Source organism: Aegilops tauschii, chromosome 2 (assembly GCF_002575655.3).
Source record: "Aegilops tauschii subsp. strangulata cultivar AL8/78 chromosome 2, Aet v6.0, whole genome shotgun sequence".
In the NCBI taxonomy this organism is placed as follows: Eukaryota; Viridiplantae; Streptophyta; class Magnoliopsida; order Poales; family Poaceae; genus Aegilops; species Aegilops tauschii.
Window position 1 is genome coordinate 254,226,536 of NC_053036.3, and position 16,996 is coordinate 254,243,531.

Genomic DNA, 16,996 nt, shown 5'->3' on the forward strand with positions numbered 1-16,996 from the left:
AGGTGACGGAGCCGCGAACTTCGCCGAGCTAGACTCTGACTTCTCCGAACTAGGCAAGCATGTTTTGAACATTTGATATGACAGATGTTTTACATGTTCACGTGAGAGTTTGTGCGTGGCATATGAGTGTCGGTAAATACCTCGTTGCTTGTAAGGCAACGACCCGGTTGTTCCAAAGTTGCGATGACCTCTGATGAGAGGTGGCCTAATCATGTGGTGACATGAAGGGCAGCAAGGTGGTACTGTCGTAGCATGCCAGCCTTGCGTCATCCGACTCTCTTCGACGTTAACGTGGTTGGAGCCACGTTATCGATCTTTTTCCGCATGTTCCAAAGTTGCGATGATCTCTGATGAGAGATGGCCAAATCATGTGGTGACATGAATGGCAGCAAGGTGGTACTGTTGTAGCATGCCAGCCTTGCGACATCCGACTTTCTCCGACGTTAACGTGGTTGGAGCCGCGTTACCGTTCTTTCCCCTTTCCGTGCTACCACATGTCTCATTGCCAGGATGCGGTTTAGTAAGTTGGTAACCTCTTTCCGTGTACACACCAAACAGAGAGGCCGGGATGATGGTACCTTGGCGCAGGATTAAAGCAAGTCATCCATTCAGGGGGCATGGGTGTTTCCGGTTGGGACCGAGAGGGGGGGCACCCCCTTAAAGCGCGCGTATAGAAATTTGATCCCATGCTACGCGAGGTTGTAGCCTCCCCGTCTCAAGGTTTTTCTTGAAAGTTGCCGAGGGTGATCCCTGGCTTCGGATGGTTGAATTGGGTGTGTACTGGTTAGACGTGTTTCTTCCAAAACACCGTAGACGGAACTAGTCCCCGTGACTACTGAAATCCGTTGGCTGTGGTTAAGTACAAACTCTGCAGAGTCAATTCTTTCCAAATCATCGTACCCATGATCAAGCAATGTAAGAATTATATCCATATCTATCTGTGTGACAAAACTTGCCCCGGTGAACAAGCTCAAGTGGTAAATCCAGATTTATTGTTATTCCTGTGGATGGACTAACTTTATATTTGTCTCATGCCTGTGATAATTTATGCTCCCAAACTATTGTATTAATGAGTTGTGATATAAGCCCTTTATGTGACGTCGCGCAGACGTCCGACTGTGGCGTGTACTTGTTTCTTACTTTAAATATAAGCCCTTTATGTGATGTCGCTCAGACGTCCGACTGCGGCATGCACTGTCTATTATTTTCTGTTATAAGCCCTTTATGTGGTGTCGCCCCGACGCCCGACTGTGGCATTATTGTTCCGCATTTTCCGCTCGAGGAGTCTTTCAGACACTCGTTTGGCACCTGCATTAATATTCCGCATTTTCCGCTCGAGGAGTCTTTCAGACACTCGTTTGGCCCCAGTATTACTATTCTGCAGTTTCCGCTCGAGGCGTCATTCAGACCCTCACTTGGCACCCAGTATTTATTACCGTTATGTCTAATCGCACCAGTTAACTTGTTCATATGCTTCATGTTTACATTTGTTATATCTTATGTCCGAACTGTCTTGCGAGTACTTTCATAGTACTCACCTGGCTTGTTGATTTGGCCAGATGTTGACGAAGGCGATCTCTTGGATGAAGAGTTTGATAGCGCGTCCGATGCCTAGAGGAGTCCCAGTCAGTCCTGCGCGATCCCGGATATTGGTCACTTGTATTGCATACGCTTCCGCCACCCGCAATAAGTCTTCTCGAGCCTCACTCCGACGCTCGAAGAGCTGTAGTCTTCTGGAATCATATCACTCGCTTCGCGGTGATATTTCCACCACCGTTATTATCGTGAGTTAGTAGTTGCCACCCTATCTGCCGTTTTGTTTTAACGGCGCGCATGTAATAAATTGTTGGGCAGTCTCTGCTCAACCTTGTATTATATTTAGTACTCCTGGTATTTTTCTTCTGTGACCAAGATATTGTCTACCAGTGAGAAGGAATTCTTCCTCGCTGGTCCGTAAAAGGGATTGGTCTCTCAATAATTATTTTATTGAAAAACCGGTCGTGACAGCCAACCGGCTGGGTCAGAATGGAATGCGTCGCCGTGTTCATCGGGAGGGCTTGGATGGAACAGTCGATGGAAACGAGGCCTGGCGTACCGCAGAACGGAGGAAACGGCCTTGTGTTTGACCGGCCACGTTCGAAACGGGATCCTGTTCATCGGGAGGGGTCTGGCGTACCGAAAAACGGAGGAAACAGACCTCCTATGGTCGAAACGGGGGTCCTGTTGATCGGGAGGAGTGTGGCGTACCGCAAAACGGAGGAAACGGGCTTGTGTTGGAGCGCTACGGTCGAAACGGGGGTCCTGTTCATCGGCAGGGGTGTGGCGTACCGCAAAACGGGACTCCACAGGATACTGTTCATCTCCACCGTCGACCCCCTCCAGCCTCCACGCCCTACTGTTCATCCATCGTCGACCTCCTCCAACCTCCACCTGTGACTGTTCATCCACAGGCTCCTGTTCATCCAGCCTCCACCGCGCGCTACTCCATCGGCTACTATTCAACCAGCCCTCTCCACGGGCTCCTGTTCAACCACCCCTCCATGGGCTACTGTTCATCCAGCCCTCCACCGTCTACTGTTCATCCTGCCCCCCACGGTGTCCTGTTCATCCAGCCCCAACCGGCTCGAACGATCGGGGTCCTATTCATCCAGAGGCAACGCCACGGGGTCCTGTTCATCCACCCCCACCGGGAACTGCTCATCCAAACCCCCCAGCAACGCTCACTGTTCATCCAGAGGCAGCATCGATCGGCTTCAGTTAGCAGCAGTAGTGAAGGAATCGCTCGATCGGGTTTAGTTAATAGCCAAGGATCGATCTTTCAGGTTCAGTAACGCATAGCCTGCAGTGCAATTGCTCGGGTTCAGTTAGAGCCCAACGCCTCGCTCGGGTTCAGTTAGAGCCCAACGCCTCGCTCGGGTTCAGTTAGAGCCCAACGCCTCGCACCCACGCGCGTGCGTGTACGAGAGAAACGCGCATCGCTCGGCCCCGACCACCCACCGTAACCGGGAACACCCTGATATTTTCCTCGCCCTCGCTTCTACCACGGTTTTTCCATCATGGATGGCCCAAAAAATGTCATGCAGCTGCGTCTCCGGCCCGCCCAGGACGAAAAGCCCATTTTCTGTCATCATTTTTTGTCATAGAAGTAGGACCCCACCACATCTATGATGATACCGTGTTTTGTCATAATTATTGTCATAGAAGTGTCATAAGTATGACAGAAAAAATTCGTTCGGCCCAAAATGTCACGGATGTGTCTTTTTTTGTAGAGCATAGTCTCCATCATCCTTTCCTCACTTGTGACAATGCTCTAAAAATGATGATCATCACACTTTTATTTACTTACAACTCAAGTATTACAACTCAATACTTAGAACAAAATATGACTCTATATGAATGCCTCCGGCGGTGTACCGGGATATGCAATGAATAAAGAGTGACATGTATGAAAATTATCAACGGTGGCTTTTCCACAAATACGATGTCAACTACATGATCATGCAAAGCAATACGACACTGATGGAGCGTGTCATAGTAAACGGAACGGTGCTAAGTTGCATGGCAATATATCTCGGAATGGCTATGGAAATGCCATGATAGGTAGGTATGGTGGCTATTTTGAGGAAGGTATATGGTGGGTGTATGATACCGGCAAAAAGTGTGCGGTAGTAGAGAGGCTAGTAATGGTGGAAGGATGAGAGTGTGTATAATCCATGGACTCAACATTAGTCAAAAGAACTCATATACTTGTTGCATAAATCTGTTAGTTATCAAAACAAAGTATTACGCGCATGCTCCTAGGGGGATAGATTGGTAGGAAAAGACCGTCGCTCGTCCCCGACCGCCACTCATAAGGAAGACAATCAATAAATAAATCATCCTCCAACTTCATCACATAACGGTTCACCATCCATGCATGCTACGGGAATCACAAACTTTAACACAAGTATTTCCCAAATTCATAACCACTCAACTAGCATGGCTCTAATATCACCATATTCATATCTCAAAACAATTATCAAGCATTAAACTTCTTTTAATATTCAACGCACTTATAAGAAAGTTTTTACTACTCTTGGATGCCTATCATATTAGGACTAATTTCACAATTAAAGAAAATTACCATGCTGTTTTGTAGGACTCTCAAAATAATATAAGTGAAGCATGAGAGAACAATAGTTTCTATAAAACAAACCACCGCCGTGCTCTAAAAGATATAAGTGAAGTACTAAAGTAAAAACTATATAGCTCAAAAGATATAAGTGAAGCACATAGAGCATTCTAATAAATTCCGAATCATGTGCGTCTCTCTTAAAAGGTGTGTACAGCGAGGATGATTGTGGTAAACTAAAAGCAAAGACTCAAATCATACAAGAGCAAAACACATATCATGTGGTGAATAAAAATATAGCTCCATGTAAAGTTACCGATAGATGAAGACGTAAGACGGGATGCCTTCCAGGGCATCCCCAAGCTTTGGCTTTTTGGTGTCCTTGAATTTCCCTTGGGGTTCCTTGGGCATCCCCAAGCTTAGGCTCTTGCCACTCCTTGTTCCATAATCCATCAAATCTTTACCCAAAACTTGAAAACTTCACAACACAAAACTTAACAGAAAATCTCGTGAGCTCCGTTAGCGAAAGAAAACAAAACACCACTTCAAGGTACTGTAATGAACTAATTCTTTATTTGTATTAGTGTTAAACCTACTGTATTCCAACTTCTCTATGGTTTATAAACTATTTTACTAGCCATAGATTCATCAAAATAAGCAAACAACACACGAAAAACAGAATCTGTCAAATACAGAACAGTCTGTAGTAATCTATATGTAACGCAAACTTCTGCAATTCAGAAAAATCTACCAAAATAGGAGGACCTATATAATTTGTTTATTCATCTAATGCAATTGGAATAAGTATTTTATCACGTTCTGGTGATTTTTAACAAATTGTTTCGTGAACAGAAAGTTTCTGGAATTTTCAGCAAGATCAAATAACTATCATCCAAGAAGATCCTATAGGTTTCACTTGGCACAAACACTAATTAAAACATAAAAACACATCTAACCAGAGGGTAGATCAATTATTTATTGAATAACAGCAAGGAAAAATATTGGGTTGTCTCCCAACAAGCGCTTTTCTTTAAAGCCTTTTAGCTAGGCATTGATAATTTTGATGATGCTCACATGAAAGACAAGAATTGAAGCGCAAAGAGAGCATCATGAAACACGTGACAGACACATGTAAGTCTAACATACTTCCTATGCATAGGCATCTTATAGGCAAACAAATTGTCATAGCAAGCAAAAACTAGCATATGCAAGGAAGACGAAAGAAACAATAGCAATCTTAACATAACGAGAGGTAATTTAGTAACATGAAAATTTCTACAAACATATTTTCCTCTCTCATAATAATTACAGGTGGGATCATAATCAAATTCAACAAAATAGCTATCACATAAAATATTTTCAACATGATCCACATGCATACGAAGTTGACACTCTTCCGAAATAGTGGGATTAACATTAACTAAAGTCATGACCTCTCCAAACCCACTTTTATCAAAAATACCATAAGAATGTGGGATCTAAAGTTGACACTCTTCCAAACCCACATTCAATACTATTGCAAACATTATTATCAATCTCATATTCATCATGGGGCTTAAATAAATTTTCAAGATCATAAAAAGAATCACCCCAATCATGATCATTGCAACAAATAGTAGTCATATAAAAACTAGCATCCCCAAGCTTAGGGTTTTGCATATCATTAACACAATTGACATTGATAGAATTTATGATAACATCATTGCAATCATGATTTTTATTCAAAGGTCTATCGTGAATCACTTCATAAAGCTCTTCATCACAATTTTCAGATTCACGGATTTCAAGCAAAACTCCATAAAGATAATCTAGTGCACTCAACTCACTAGCAATAGGTTCATCATAATTGGATCTCTTAAAAAGATTAGCAAGTTGATGGGGATCCATAAACTCTTAGCAAGCAAACATGCAAGCAAAATGAAGGCACATGGTAACACAAGATCGAACGGAACAGGGGCGAAGAAAAGGTGAAGTGGGGGAGAGGAAAACGAGAGGCAAATGGCAAATAATGTAATGCGAGGGATAAGAGTTTGTGATGGGTACTTGGTATGACTTGACTTGTGCGTAGACACCCCGGCAACGGCACCAGAAATCCTTCTTGCTACCTCTTGAGCACTGCGTTGGTTTTCCCTTGAAGAGGAAAGGGTGATGTAGTAAAGTAGCGTAAGTATTTCCCTCAGTTTTTGAGAACCAAGGTATCAATACAGTAGGAGACCACGCTCAAGTCCCACACACCTACACAAACAAATAAGAACCTCGCAACCAACGCGATAAAGGGGTTGTCAATTCCTTCACGGTCACTTACGAGAGTGAGATCTGATAGAGATGATAAGATAATATTTTTGGTATTTTTATGGTAAAGAGTAAAAGAAAAGAAAGCAAAATAAACGGCGATAGAAATAGCTTGTTGACGGAAGATTAATATGATGGAAGATAGACCCGGGGGCCATAGGTTTCACTAGTTGCTTCTCTCAAGATAGCATAAGTATTACGGTGGGTAAACGAATCACTGTCGAGCAATTGATAGAATTGAGCATAGTTATGAGAATATCTAGGTATGATCATGTATATAGGCATCACGTCCGTGACTAGTAGACCGACTCCTGCCTGCATCTACTACTATTACTCCACACATCAACCGCTATCCAGCATGCATCTAGAGTATTAAGTTCATAAGAACAGAGTAACGCTTTAAGCAAGATGACATGATGTAGAGGGATAAATGCATGCAATATGATATAAACCCCATCTTTTTATCCTCGATGGCAACAATACAATACGTGTCGTTTCCCCTACTGTCACTGGGATCGAGCACCGTAAGATTGAACCCAAAGCTAAGCACTTCTCCCATTGCAAGAAAGATCAATCTAGTAGGGCAAACCAAACTGATAATTCGAAGAGACTTGCAAAGATAACCAATCATACATAAAAGAATTCGGAGGAGATTCAAATATTGTTCATAGATAATCTTGATCATAAACCCACAATTCATCGGATCTCGACAAACACACCGCAAAAAGAAGAGTTACATCAAATAGATCTCCAAGAGAATCGAGGAGAACTTTGTATTGAGATCCAAAGAGAGAGAAGAAGCCATCTAGCTAATAACTATGTACCCGAAGGTCTGAAGTAAACTACTCACATATCATCGGAGAGCTATGGTGTTGATGTAGAAGCCCTCCGTGATCGATGCCCCCTCCGGCGGAGCGCCGGAAAAGGCCCCAAGATGGGATCTCACGGGTACAGAAGGTTGCGGCGGTGGAAATAGGGTTTTTGCTCCGTATCTGATGTTTCAAGGGTATATGAGTATATATAGGCGAAGGAGGTCGGTCAGGAGAGCTACGAGGGGCCCACGAGGGTGGAGGGCGCGCCTAGGGGGGTAGGCGCACCCCCTGCCTCGTGGCCTCCTTGTTCGTTTCTTAACGTCCACTCTAAGTCCTATGGATCATGTTTGTTCCGAAAACCACGTTCCCGAAGGTTTTATTCCGTTTGGACTCCGTTTGATATTCCTTTCCTTCGGAACACTGAAATAGGCAAAAAAACAGCAATTTGGGCTGGGCCTCCGGTTAATAGGTTAGTCCTAAAAATAATATAAAAGTGTATAATAAAGCCCATTAAACATCCAAAATAGAATATATAATAGCATGGAACAATAAAAAATTATAGATATGTTGGAGACGTATCACTTACCAACAAGAGGGTGTGTGACTCCTTGAACTAGTGCAAGATGTGGAAGTTGTTTGCACTTGTTCTCGCCAAAATGATATGAATGAAATATGTTGGCGGAGTCGCCCTCAAGAACTTTCTAGTTCTTCTTCTGCGGGATCCACATCATCTTGATGGGAATCCTTGGAGTTGTAGTCGTACTTGATGAAGTAGAACTTGATGTAGTCTTGGGAACCCACTTGACCAAGGCCTTGGGAGCTTCTTCAAATGCATCAGTCTCTTGTTGAAGCTTGTCCTTGCCTTTTTTCCTTGTGGTCTTGTGGTGGAAGATTATCTTGAGCTTGTGTCCCCTTGAAAGAAGTAGGATCATACTACTCTTGTTGAGGAACAAACTTCGTCTTAGGGTATTGATCTTCTTCCCACTCAACTCCATTGGCATTGAACTTTCGTTCAAAACCAACACCTTGATTCTTCCAGTGCCTTCTTTCTTGCATACAATTTCCTCAAATTTCCTACTCTCAGCAAGGCTCTTGTACACACCTTTCTCTATAATTCCCTTCAATAAGCTATTTTCCTGCTCAAGTGTAACTTGGCTAAGAGAATCATTAGTGGAATCAAGAGAACTACTAGAAGCAACAATATTGGATTTAACATGATCATTGTTACTACTAGAAGAAAAATCTTTCTTACTCTTTTTGCTAGACTTAACCTGTGGCATGTAAGTAGACAAGAGTAAATGCTTGGCAATGTAAGAAGAACTTTTCTTGCGAAGATCATCATTGATTGCTTTTAACAACCCATGCTCTTGCTCAAGGTTGAGCTTTTCAAAGCGTAGCTTCTCATGAGTCTTTAAAAGTTCTTGATGATCTTCCAAGGTAGTTTCATGAGCTAACTTAAGAGTGTTTATTTCTTTAGTTAGACGCTCCATCTCCTTCTTATCATCATCATTCATTTTATCTTGATTAGCATGATTAATAGCAATTTCATCATAGTTTTCATCACTAGAGTTGTCAACAAGTAAATCATCATCACCTAGCAAATCATCTTCATCACTATTGAAATCAACATACTCGGGGTGTGATACCTTTGGGCCTTTAGCCATGAAGCATCTTCCAATTCCTTCATTTGGTTAGTCAAATATGTCATAGGAGTTGGTTGACGCAAGTGCTAGACCGGCACCACCTTCATCTTGAGTATATTCGGAGTCGGAGTGGTAACTTCTTTCGGGGTGGTGGTCGGAGTCGGAGCCGGATACCCATTCACCAACATGAGCTTGATGTATTCGTTTTGTGTAGCTCTTTGATGATTTGTCCTTCCTTTCTGAATCCTTGCATCTCCGAGAGGTTCTTCGTTCATAGCGATCATCTCTACTCCTTCTCTCTCTTGGAGGTGATTCTTCTCTTCTGCTTCTCCTTTTGGGTGAATCTTCTCTTATTTTGTAGGGAGCCGTACACTCATTCGAGTAGTGTCCGGGTCTTCCAAAATTGTAGCAATTATGCTCACGACTCAAAGAACTTTTGTCATTGTAGGACCTTGACTTGGAACTTCTTTCTTTGCTTCTACTCTTGTAGAACTTGTTGAAATTCTTCACCATTAGGCTCAATTCTTCATTGAAGGCTTGTTTCTCAGTTGATGATGTAGGATCATCACATGAGGCTTTGTAAGCACCACTTGACTTGTTATGAATCTCTTCCTTATCCTTGAGTGACATCTCATGAGCAACAATTCTTCCAATGACTTCTGTTGGCTTGAGATCTTTGTAATTGGGCATCATTTGGATCAATGTCAACACGGTATCATATTTTCCATCCAAGGCTATTAGGATCTTCTTGATGATGAATCTATCGGTCATCTCTTCACTTCCTAAGCCGGCAATCTCATTTGTGATGAGAGCAAGCCTAGAGTACATTTCAGCAACACCTTCACCATCCTTCATTTTGAATTTGTCAAGTTGACTTTGAAGAACATCCAATTTGGATTCCTTGACGGAGTCGGTACCCTCGTGCATATCAATCAAAGTATCCCAAATTTCCTTTGCATTCTCAAGACGGCTGATTTGTTGAATTCATCGGGGCACAATCCGTTGAAGAGGATATCGCAAGCTTGACCGTTCTATTGCAGCATATTCAACTCTTCCGCGGTATCTTCACAGTTCGGTTCTCTCCCATCAAAGAATTCACCTTGCAAGCCAATACACACAGTAGCCCAAACGGTGGGGTTATGTCCAAGAATATGCATTTTCATCTTATGCTTCGAACTAGGAAAATTAGTACCATCAAAGTAAGGACCTCTACGGTGGTAATTTCCCTTGCTAGACGCCACACTCTCCTAGGTTGAACCAAGGCTATGATCACCAAAAGCTATGGAAATCAAGGCAAATGGAGACCAAAGCTCTGATACCACTTGTAGGATCGAAAGTATGTCTAGAGGGGGGTGATTAGACTACTTGACCAAATAAATATCTAGCCTTTTCCAAATTTTAAGTCTTGGCAGATTTTCGCAACTTAGCACAAGTCAAGAAATCAACCTACACATGCAAGTCTAAGAGTATAGCAGCGGAATGTAAAACATTTGCATATGAAGGTAAAGGGAGGAGTTTGGAGGGTGCAAACGCAATGTAGACGCGGAGATTTTTTCCGTGGTTCCGATAGGTGGTGCTATCGTACATCCACGTTGATGGAGACTTAACCCCATGAAGGGTAACGGTTGCACGAGTCCACGGAGGGCTCCACCCACGAAGGGTCCATGAAGAAGCAACCTTTTCTATCCCACCATGGCCATCGCCCATGAAGGACTTGCCTCACTAGGGTAGATCTTCACGAAGTACGCAATCTCCTTGCCCGTACAAACTCCTTGGTACAACTCCACAATCTTGTCGGAGGCTCCCAAGTGACACCTAACCAATCTAGGAGACACCACTCTCAAAAAGGTAATAGATGGTGTGTTGATGATGAACTCCTTGCTCTTCTTCTTCAAATGATAGTCTCCCCAACACTCAACTCTCTCTAACGGATTTGGATTGGGTCGAAAGATGATTTGAGTGGAAAGCAACTTGGGGAAGGCTAGAGATCAAGATTCTTGTGGTTGGAATAGAATATCTTGGTCCCAACACATGAGTAGGTGGTTCTCTCTCAGAAAATGTATGCTAGAATTGTAGGAACGTTCTGATGGCTCTCTCCACGAATGAAAGAGTGGGTGGAGGGGTATATATAGCCTCCACACAAAATCTAACCGTTACACACAATTTACTAAACTCGGTGAGACCGAATCGAGAAACTCGGTCACACCGATTTAGTTCAAAATGTGAACGTTAGGCTTTTCAGTGGGACCGACATGTCAACTCAGTGGGACCGATTTCATTAGGGTTAGGGCTTAACGTAATCTCGGTGACACTGGTCACATAACTCGGTAGGACCGATTTCTGTAATAGGCAAACAGAGAGTTGGTCAGGCAAACTCGGAGGGACCATTCGCTCATTTCGGTAAGACCAAAACGTTACGGAAGGGAAACAGAGAGTTTGCATTGCAAACTCGGTGGGACCGATCGCTCATCTCGATTAGACCAAAATGTTACGAAGGGAAACAGAGAGTTTGCAATCCCATCTCGGTGAGACCGAGATCCCTATCTGTGAGACCGAAGTGATTAGGGTTTCTGGCAGTGGCTATGTCAAATGAACTCGGTGGTGCCGGATAGATCAAATCGGCGGGGCCGAGTTTGACTTTTTGTTTGGGACATATGTGGAAATGAGAAAGTGGTTGAGGGCTTTCGGAGCATATCACTAAGCACATTGAGCAAGCAAGTCATTAAGCAACACCTCATCCCCTTTTAATAGTATTGGCTTTTCCTATGGACTCAATGTGATCTTGTATCACTAAAATGAAAATGTAGAGTCTTGAGCTTGAACCAATATGTGTCCTTAGCATTTTGAGCGGTCCACATTCCTACTCCATGCCATGCCAATCATTGAACTTTCTGAAATGATCATCTTGAAATAGCATTAGTTCAATGAGCTATATGTTGTTAGGAATTACCAAAACCACCGAGGGATAGTTGCACTTTCACCCCTGAGCATCGCGCCTCCTGGCCTTGACCACAGTATCGCGACCTAGTATACCAGCGATGGCCGAAGCTTGCCTGGGGACTGGGTCCTGCTGGCGTAGAGCACTAAACTACCGCGAGAATGAAAGGGGGAACCTTGCCAAAGCAAGAAGTGCAAACACGACATTGATTGGGAATAATAACATTAAGACAAAAGCATCATAGTTTTTACATACCCCCGTGGGGCCCTTCATGGTTTTCTGCAGGAACGAAGAAAAATGAAAAGGGTCTCCCGAGGACCGCGGCCCAAACAACGTCGCCTGTGGTGTCAGGCTGGCACCTTGCCTCCACTAGGCCCGGCCACGGTGGCACGGTGGCTCGTAGCTGTCGTCGTCACTCGAGCCATGTCCGGAGGATGCGCTGCTGCTGTCAGAAGAGTCGTGGACAAGGCCAAGGGCAACTTCACCGCCGATGGCCCCGCTGCCTTGACCTCCTCCCCTGGGGCAGCACTCCAAGCGTTGGCCCTCCTCTCCGAAGACCTTGAAGAAGAGCGTCGACCCCCCGTCGTACTCGAAGTGGATGGCATGACCTCCCTCCGGGCGGCAGGCGATCGCCCCCCATCCTGGAGTCATGAAGACATCGCCAGAGTCGACGACCTCGACTTCCGCTTCTGAAGCCTGGCTACAGCAACCATCATGCTGCAGCCACAGCTCGACGGGCCCCGTCGGTGGTATCTCCCTCGCCAGGGACAACGGGAGCCAAAGCCATGTGCGCGGCGGCCTTGCCACCCACACCACAAACTCGCGGGCCGTGCCCTCGGTATGGGTCCGCGGGCGGGGTGGCCCTATGGCCACCGCTTGTTCTTCTCCACGGCTCCGCCGCTCGGGGTGTCCGCGGCCGCTCCCATGGTCAGGGCTTTGTGCGCGGGCGTACGCGCGGACCGGGAAGCCCGGCGGAGCACGTTTGTGCCAAGGCCGCATCACCATGGGCGCCGCGGTGGCATCGCGGGAGCAATCATGCCTCTTCTTCGGCGGGAGCAGCTCAGGTTCCACCTGAGGGGTTTTTCCTGCTCCGCAGCGGAAAACCTCCTCATTGGTGCCATGGACGCTCTGGCAAGACGGCGGGACGAAGAGGAAGAAGAAGGATGAGCAAGCGGCAAGAAGATGAAGATGAGTTGGGGCCTCTGCCCCTCCATCACTTATAGCTGGAGGGCGGCCAATCGTCGGCCTCTCATGATTCCAGGCAATGATGGCTTTTCTGCGGGCACTAGTCTTTTGTCAGCCTGGGGAGTTGCCGAGGCACCGTGGGGAAGTGGAGACGCCCACGCCCCATCGCGCGCCACGCGTCGACTCAATCCGCAAGCAATTGGGGCCCGCGGCGCTTCGCCCTTGCCCTTTGGCTTCGCCCCGAAGCCAAGTCAGAGTGTGCCTTGGGCACGGGGGCTCCTGTCGGTGTTCTGGGAACCAGGGTACCCAGACTTGCATGCCTGCGGCCCATGGTGTGGCTCCATTGGCGGCCTGGTACGGCCCATCTTCAGCACCTCCAAGACAAGACCCTCGTGAGGGGCCAAGCCTCGCGAGATGGGCGGCATCAAGAGCTCCGGAGGGAGAGGCCTCCCAAGGCTGGCTCCTGAGGAGCGGAGATTTCTATGCAAGCGCACACCTCATGAGGTCAATTTGACACAAGCCATGACGACCAAGGCCAGGCAGGTGCCAGTGTGCACAGAGGAGCAGGTTTCCTCTTTGGTGCTAAGGAGGCAACCGCAGGCGCTGGGTCCCGAGGAATCAGCCAAAGGTTTCCATTCCCGTGCAACAAGACCAAGACCGCTAGGATGGCAGGACGGATGTCATTACCGAGCCCACCGCAACATCACGGCCAGAAGCTTTGCAGGCAAAGACCAACTTTCTTAGGATAAGATGTACTACTTTTCCCCTTTCAAAATTGGCCACTTTGGAGTCCCTTCCCACCTACGCTTTGGGGGAAGAGGACCGAGGCCACTATAAATATAGTTTCGCCACCACCGTAGGAGAAGAGAGCTCTTGCTGGATCAGATCCACACCTCACTAGCTCACACCAACACCAGAGCAGGCCTCGTGAGGTTGTTCTTCCCTTGTACTAGTTCATCCTCAGCCCCTCATGAGGCTAATCCACCACAAAGCAGGAGTAGGGTCTTACACTGCAAGGTGGCCCGAACCTGGGTAAACTGTTGTGTCCATCTTATTTCTTGTTCATCGAGCTAAGCCGAGGGGGTGATGAACTGGTTGGCTGGAGAGGTTGAGTTCTTCGCACGCACCCCAGAGTTCGAACCTTTTCTTGGGTCTGCGGAGCCCTGAATCCGACACTATTTACTTTATGCAATTTTAATTTTAATTTATGTCTCCATCTTCTCTTATAAAGCACCAACTAAGGAGCACTATGAGCATACCTGAGTATTGATGTAGCTAATTTTAACTACAAAAAAAGACACATCCGTGACATTTTGGGCCGAACAATTTTTTTCTGTCATGGTTATGACACTTCTATGACGATAATTGTGACAAAAACATGTATCATCATAGATGTGGTGGGATCCTACATCTATGACAAAAAACATGACAGAAAATGGGCTTTTCGTCCTGGGCGGGCCAGAGACGCTGCTGCATGACATTCTTTGGGCCGTCCATGACGGAAAAAAATCATGTTAGAAGCAAGGGAGAGGAAAATATTGGGGAGTTCCCTGTTATGGTTGGTGGTTGGGGACGAGCGATGCACGGAGGTTTCCGCGTTTCCCTCGTGTACGCGCGTGTGTGCGCAAGGCGTTGGCTAACCAAACCCGGGCGATCGCACGTTACTGAACCCGAGCGATCGATCCCTTGGCTGTTAACTGAACCCGAGCAATTCATTCGCTGCTGACTGAAACCGAGCGATTCCTTCGCTGCTGCTACTAACTGAACCCGAGCGATCGATCACTGTTGCTGCTTACTGAATCCGATCGAGCACCGTGCGAGACATAGCCAGTTGGTGTTTCGTTGCCTCTTGATGAACAGTGACCGTTACAATCCGTGCTCGCGGTATGTAGAATGAGTCGAGACGTGGTGAGTCAAGCCGGTTGATTGGCTGTGGATGAACAGTTCCCGATGGGGGTTGGACGAACAGGACCCCATGGTAGTAGGTTGTTGCTGCTGGATGAACATGACCCTGAGGAAGCCGCCGCACCCCAGCCGGTTGGGGGTGGATGAACAAGACCCCGTGGAGGCTGGATGAACAGTAGCCTGTGGATGAATAGTAGCTTGTGGAGGCTGGATAAAGTCAACGGTGGATGAACAGTAGCCCATGGAGACTTGAGCGAGGTAGTAGACGGTTGATGAACAGGACCCCGTCTGACCGTAGGCGCTCCAACAGAAGTCTGTTTCCTCCGTTTTGTGGTACGCCACACCCCTCCTGATCAACAGGACCCCATTTCGACCGTAGGCACTTGAACAGAAGTCCATTTCCTCCGTTTTGTGGTACGCCAGACCCTTGCCGATGAACAGGACCCCGTTTCAATGGTACGTGCTCGAACAGAAGGTTGTTTCCTCTGTTCTGCAAGATGCTACACCATGTTTCAGTTGTTCCGTCCAAGACGATTGGCTCCCGATGAACACGACATCATTGTTGCCGTCCGCTACCTCTCCATGTACACGAGCCCTGGTTGTACGTATGCGCGAGTAGGCATTCGAGATCCTGCCCGTATTTACGTACGTGGCCGTATTTTTTGGCATCTGGCTGTACATACGTGTACACGGTTTAGAAGGGACTGCCTGAACTGCTACGTCGGGGGCTCTACTATTACACATGCCGCTGCTTGCTCGGCCACGGTTCGTCGTTGCAGAGAGACCGATCGACCAATATGTACGTACACGTTCGCGAAAACGCTACGTACGCTTCTACTAGGTGGGTCCTAGCTGTCAGGGAGGATAAGGACGCACTTCCTTGCGTGCGAAGATATAGATGGTGGGTCCTGGCTGTCAGGGTGAGGAATCATTTTTATTTTGCGAGTAATAAGGAGGCACTTCCTTGTGTTCGAAGATGTAGCTGGTGTGTCCAGCTATGAGCCTCACAACCTAAAGTCCACTTCCGATGGCTGTCATTCATTGACCTCGTTGACCACGAGGTGCCGAGAGCATCAAGGCGGTGGATGACGGCGAGGCCAAGGAAAGGAACGACGAGGAGCCAGATAAGACGAGATGGGTGCATACCCACGCGGAGGGGAGTACGATGGTTCACTGGTTCGGCTGTGGCGTAAGGCCGCCATCGCCGGAGAATAACAGGGGGTGTGGGTGAGTAGAGGGAAGGTCTGGCCAGTCGTAGTATGGTCGGTCCATGAGGCCTACGCGGCAGCACAGCCGGCCACGAGAGGCTAGAGCAGGCGGTACAGCGGGCCTAGTTTAGTCGGCTGGAGCAAGAAGACCAGAGGTTGAAGACACAGCACGGTCCTTGATTTAACATCCAACGGCCAGTGCAGATAGAATCGTTTAGACTAAGTCACTACAGGAATCAGCTATTTTGCCGTCTGCCACGGCGGACGGCAAAGGCATGAACGGCGGACGGCAAAGACCTTTGCCGTCAGCCGCGGACGGCAGAAGGCTCCGGCAAAGTAGGCTACGGTAAAGAGCTACTTTGCCGTCTGCTTCCTGGCAGCGGACGGCAAAGGCCCTTTGCGGTCTGCCGCGGACGGCAAAGAGAGCTGACAGCAATAATTGCGCTGTCAGTCCGTTAAGTGGCTAACGGCAGGCCTTTGCCGTCCGCGGCAGACGGCAAACTTTCTAGTGTCTTTGTCGTCCGCCGTATGATGTCATCTACACGTCACTACATGGCAGGCCTTTGCCGTCCGCCGCTGACGGCAAAACCGTTTACTCTTTGCCGTCTACCACTGTAGGCAAACTAACCAAATGGGTCAGCTCCCAGGAAGCACAGCTAGATGCCACGTGGTTTCTTTGCCGTCCGCGGCAGACGACAAAGAGCCCGTTGCCGTCGGTGGCAGACGGCAAAGAGCCTGCATATTGGCTCTTTTTTCTGTTTTTTATTAAATCCAACAATTTTCACAGCACATATATATGACATATATAGATATATTTCACAAGGCAATTATAGAGCAAACATATAAGATATCCAACACATAACTTCATCATACATGCATAGTTCCATCCAACCATACCAAGT